A 5374-nucleotide genomic window follows, 5' to 3' on the forward strand; every position below is an offset into this window, starting at 1 on the left:
AAAAAAAAAAAAAAAAAAAAAAAAAAAAAAAAAAAAGGTGGGGTGGGGGGGAATTGCTGCCTTTAAAGAGATTCCAAAGTCTCATCTCCTTGTTTGTAAATGAGTCCTGTGTATAATCTCTTGCTCGCAAGTAAATCTGACCTGAGCTCACCGCCAGGAAATATCTGTGGCCAGTGTTCAACAGGAAATGGGCCCATCTTGCCTGTGGCTGCTGCTGCTCCTCATAGCACACAGTGCATTTTTGTCCTGGGGCAGAGACAGTGAAGTGCACCTTATTCACTGGCAGGGAGTTGACTTTGGATGCTGTGTCACACTCTAAGCCTTTTCAAGGAACAAGGTGCTCTGTGCTCCTCGGCAACTGCCAGAACTCTGTGTATTTTGCAGCCAACAGCACTGTATACCCTTTTGGGGGATCTGGTCCGGTACTGTGATCCCTCCCAAGCAACCACATACATTCTCTGGGGTTGCTGTCCAAATTTTTTAAGTTTCAAGTTACTTCTGCAGTTTATTGGATAAAAGCTGTAAGTCAGGCTAAGGTCTAGGTTAGTCGATGCCGTATCCTGTGATACAGCATTCAATGTCCTTCTGTGATTGCTTTTAAGTAAGTCTTTATGTCTACTCCAAGTTATATGTGTCACTGTCTCACTAAGCATACAGACATGAATGCTGTTCCCTGGACATTTTTTGCCACACTAGAAAAATGCTCTGAAGCTCAGTACTGATCTGCCTTCAACAAGCTCTATCTACCTCTGACCCTCACTGCCTACTCCACAGGTCCTGATTCTCTTGATTAATTTTATTTCTTCCGATACTGGGAATCGGGCTCAGGACCTTGTGCTTACAGGGCAGGCACGGCACCACTGAGCTAAATCCCTGGTCCCCCTTGATTAATTTTAAAGAAACTCTATGGTCCAGTCTCAAACTACCTAATCTATGCTCTGTCCCCAGTGAAGATTTTTTTAAACCCAATACTGTTCTACACTTCTTAATATCCTAACCTTAACTGTTTCTACCTCTTTAATCACACTGTTTTTGACCCTTGTCTTCAAATGACTTCATGCTCATTTCCACTAATAATTATGCTTTCTTGCACACTGGATGATTGCTAAATACAGTTCTGGTCACTGTGCAAATAATATACCACTTTTATAATGTTCAGTGAAGATAAGCACTTTTATCTTTGCTACCCTAAACGGAAAACTGAGGCTCAGAGATCACAGGGAAGCTCAGGTGCCTTCCCAAGAACTGCCTCCCCTTTTCAGGAGCCAGGCACCCACTGTCCCTGTTGCTGAGGACATTGACTGCTAACAGCCCATACTTTCTTCCCTACCCAAGAATTGTAAAAGAACTGCCTCCCCTCCTCAAGGGGGATCCTGAACTTCTGAAACTTTGGTGCTGGTATACATAAGTCATTCATCCCGAGCCTACCTTGCCTAATTTGGGACATTTCAAAAGGATCATCCCAGCTCCATAGTGCCCCATGGGTCAGCCAAGATCACTGGCGTAACTTCACTGAGACTCCACTTTGCTTTCTGGTAGTCCTGCATTACTCCTCCTCATGGACACTGCTCTGGTGAACATGGCCGATAAAACTGCCACACACAAATCTCAGAGTCTCGGAGTCCATTCTCTGGGAAAAGCAACTTAAAAGAAAATAAGGAACTTGAAAATGGTGGAGCTTGGATTTGAACTCAGCTCAACCTGTTTTAAGGACTTTTGCTCGTGGATCTTGAGTGTTCTTTTACCCAGCCAAAGCCCCTCGCCTTTTCCTTCTCAACTGGGTGCAAGCTTTTTGTCCTCCATGGGTCAATGATCAATATTTTTAAAATCAGCAGATATTGCTAAAATTGCAGATTTACAATTTCTTTTGAAAAAATTAAAATAGCCCATCATTCTGGGTCCACAATGTCATATGAACACAGGAGCAACTATGCGGTGGCCTCTTCAGGCACTGCAATCCACTGCTGCCCATACCACTGCCACACAATCTATGGCCCAGAGCCTGGGGTCAGTTGCCATTTATCATATTGCTAGTCTGCTTTTCTTTTTTTAATGAAGAAATCGTTTCTATATTCATGTCTCCACCCCAAAGATGAAAAAAATAACAGATAGACCTAGAAGAGTAGTAAAAACTTCAAGAAAAAGTCAGCAAAGCTTTTGGGGGTGGGAGGTAAAGGAATGAAACTGAATCCTACCTTTTTAATGAATAACAGAATGAATCAGTTGCAAAAATACATCCTATATCAGTCATTTCCCTATTTTATGTGATCTTCCTGGTACATATGGAAATTAAAGTCTGGGACTCCTAGTCTAAGAAAAGGATCAAAGAGGACCATTATTGGTCAGATGCTGTTTGTGGTCTAGCAGAAAGAGCCCCAGATTCAGAGTGCAGGAAGAGGAATGGAGGGGACGGGAAATGTTAGTTCTGTTTCTGGCAGGATATTATCCTGAAAGAGAACAAATTCCCCAAACCACTCAACTTCAGAGTTTTCTGTAAAATGAGTGCAGCACTAGGTAATCTTGAGGGTTCCGTCCAGCTATAAAATGCTGTGATCTGTGATTTGTTTGCTTATTGCTACATATGATTAAGTTTTCCAGAGTCATAAACACATGAGGGCAGGGATTGTGCCAGATATTTATTTTTAGCTCTCATGGTGTAAAATGGAAAATAAGCATTATATGCATGTTGATTAAATAACTGCTCTCCAGAGCTCAGTTAGAATGTTGTTCACAACCAGAAAAACCTAATACAGACCACAAGCTCCACCGAACAAGGAAGCAGAAACCGAGCAGATGCAGTTAGAAGTGGTGGGAGCTTCATGTGGCCTGCAAGAAAAGTAACCACAGTTTGCAAGTGGAAACTGTTGTAACTCTGAGGAGGAGTCAAAATGAGTTTCCTCCAGAATTATCCTCGTGAACAGAAAGAGCCCCTGGGACGTAGTCTGGAGGGAATTGAAATTTACTACTCTGGAAAATCGATTCATTGGGATGGGAGAAAGTCATAGCTTTCTGCTTATGATCACCCTCCCACTCTCTGCCCCAGAAGCATTATTAAAGAATGTTTGAGATTGACAGGAATCACTCAGAGTTTGGATAAACCCCCATTCTCTCTTTCGTTTCTTGATATTTGCCTGTTATAATTGTTTTAAAAGCATATTTTGTGAAGTATTTCTTCAAGCCAGCTGTCTACTGGGTTAAATCCTAAGTCACACATCAGCTTCTGTTGCCGTTTTCCTCAGAAACTCTAAGCACCAGGTGGCCTGGGTCAGGAACTTCCCTGAAGCCTGCAGAAAGTATGGAGAGGCGCCACAGGTTGCCACATCTCTGTCCACCATCTTGCTACCTCTTATTTCCTTCAGGATTCCTCCTGCTTTTTGCTGCTCCTCTTTTGAGAACTTCCAAAATCTGATTAGAATTCCTGGGTCCTTTAAATTCTACTAACCAAAAATTTCCCCATCCTGCTCTATTTGTCTTCCAAAGTATCCTAAGCATAACAATTTTTGTTTTCTCTGTCTAGTACTTATATGTATTTATTCTTAGTTTAGAATACTAAATCTGAACCAAATATTTAATGATTATATAACTCCCTCATTCTGTAGCTAAGGAAACTGAGGCCCACCATAAATTAATTTCCTCTAGAATTCCTAAATATAAGCTAATTACTTCAATTGGTAATCAATGAGAGAAATATGTCTTTGTTCCACCTGGTGAACTAATGGTTCTGTTCACATCTTGAATCATGCGCTCCATGTGATAGTGACACAAAAAAATCTCCCACATAATTTTGACCTTAATTCTAAGATTAGAGCTTAATGTCTGTTGAATTAGTCTATTTTCTGTTACTATAATAAAATACCTGGGGCAGAGTACTTTATAAAAAAGAGAGATTTATTTAGCTAGTAGTTCTGGAGGTTCAGGGACTTGTCACTGTCATTAACTCAATGTAGTGAAGACCTTATGGTGGGAGTATGCAAGTAAGGGAGAAATCACTTTGCCAGACAGGAAGCAAGAGTGACAGAAGCGCAGCTAAGCTTGCTTTTTTGTAACAGCCTTCTCACAAGGACTAACTCAGCATCCCATGAGAACTGCCTTTATCTCTCCCAAAGGCCCCCAGTGGCCTAATGACCTCCCACTAGATGCCACTCTTACAGGTCCCAGTACCTCTCAACATTGCCACACTGGGGGTCAAGATTCCAACATATGCTCCTCTTTGGGAAACAAACTTGAAATATAGCTAAATCATAGCTAGATTAATGAGATTCCATAGTGTGGAATCTCAATGTATATAATAAAAGCTATGAAAGAACACCATTATGGGATGACCAATGCGTCCAGGAACCAGCAAGTACAAAGTCAAGAAGTTTGATATTTTGTGGAAAATTCCCAGGACCATCGGAACTTTAAAAAGGTTAGATCATGGGTATCCTGTGGATTGGGAGGTGGGAAGAATGGCGGATACATTAGGCAGGGGCTACCTTTCACGGCAGGCCAAGATTGTGGATTTTATCTTGTGGGTGTTAGACACTCACTGCTGAGGAATGAGAAATGAAGAGGACTTGGTACATTTTTACTTTTTATTTGCAAAAGGATAATAGTTGAGGTCAAAATGACATGTAAGAGGCTCTTGCAATGCTCCATATGAGAGATGAAGTCAGAGTAGTGGCTGGAGAAGAGGATAGGAACATGGATAGGAATGTGTTTAAAGATAAAATCAACACGACCTAGGAGCAACTGGACACCACCACCGATTAACAAAATGTAGAGTAGTCACATTGTCTGTGTTCAAAAAGTCATTTACTTGATAATTATCATTCAAAGCATGCAAGCTTGAGTACAATTTTTATATTTAGACTTCAAGTCCAAGTAATAACCTCATGCTTATTGCTCCAAATGCTAAAATAGACTTTGGCCAAATTTAAACACAAATTAATAGATGGTGCTTCTATTAATTCTTCAGTCTGCAATTTAATCACACATAAAATTTTCTAATGGTTTCAAAATCCAAGATTCATTAGGGTCTGGAGCCTTTTAGAGAGTTAATTTTATTGCTGTTTCCTTTTGTTCAAAGACTAATTTTAAACATAGCCTTTTGATATGTTATATGCCAGCAATAATGCCATGAAAATAGACCAATAGCTTGAGAATAAAAGCGTCCCACAGGGAACAATATACTAGTTTCTGATTTTGGTGAATACCAGCCTATGCTATTGAGTAACTGAAAAGTAGACAGACATTCCAAATTCAGAGGTCCATGTAGTCCAGGCCAATAGCAAATGAAGTGAAAAGGTTTAGGCATGTGTACACTGTAGATGCAGGAAAATGAAGGGCCTATACACTATCTAAAGGGACAGTTCCAATCCATTGTTAGCCTTTG

Source organism: Fukomys damarensis, unplaced genomic scaffold (genome assembly GCF_012274545.1).
Source record: "Fukomys damarensis isolate Sample0158 unplaced genomic scaffold, DMR_v1.0_HiC HiC_scaffold_32, whole genome shotgun sequence".
Lineage (NCBI taxonomy): Eukaryota > Metazoa > Chordata > Mammalia > Rodentia > Bathyergidae > Fukomys > Fukomys damarensis.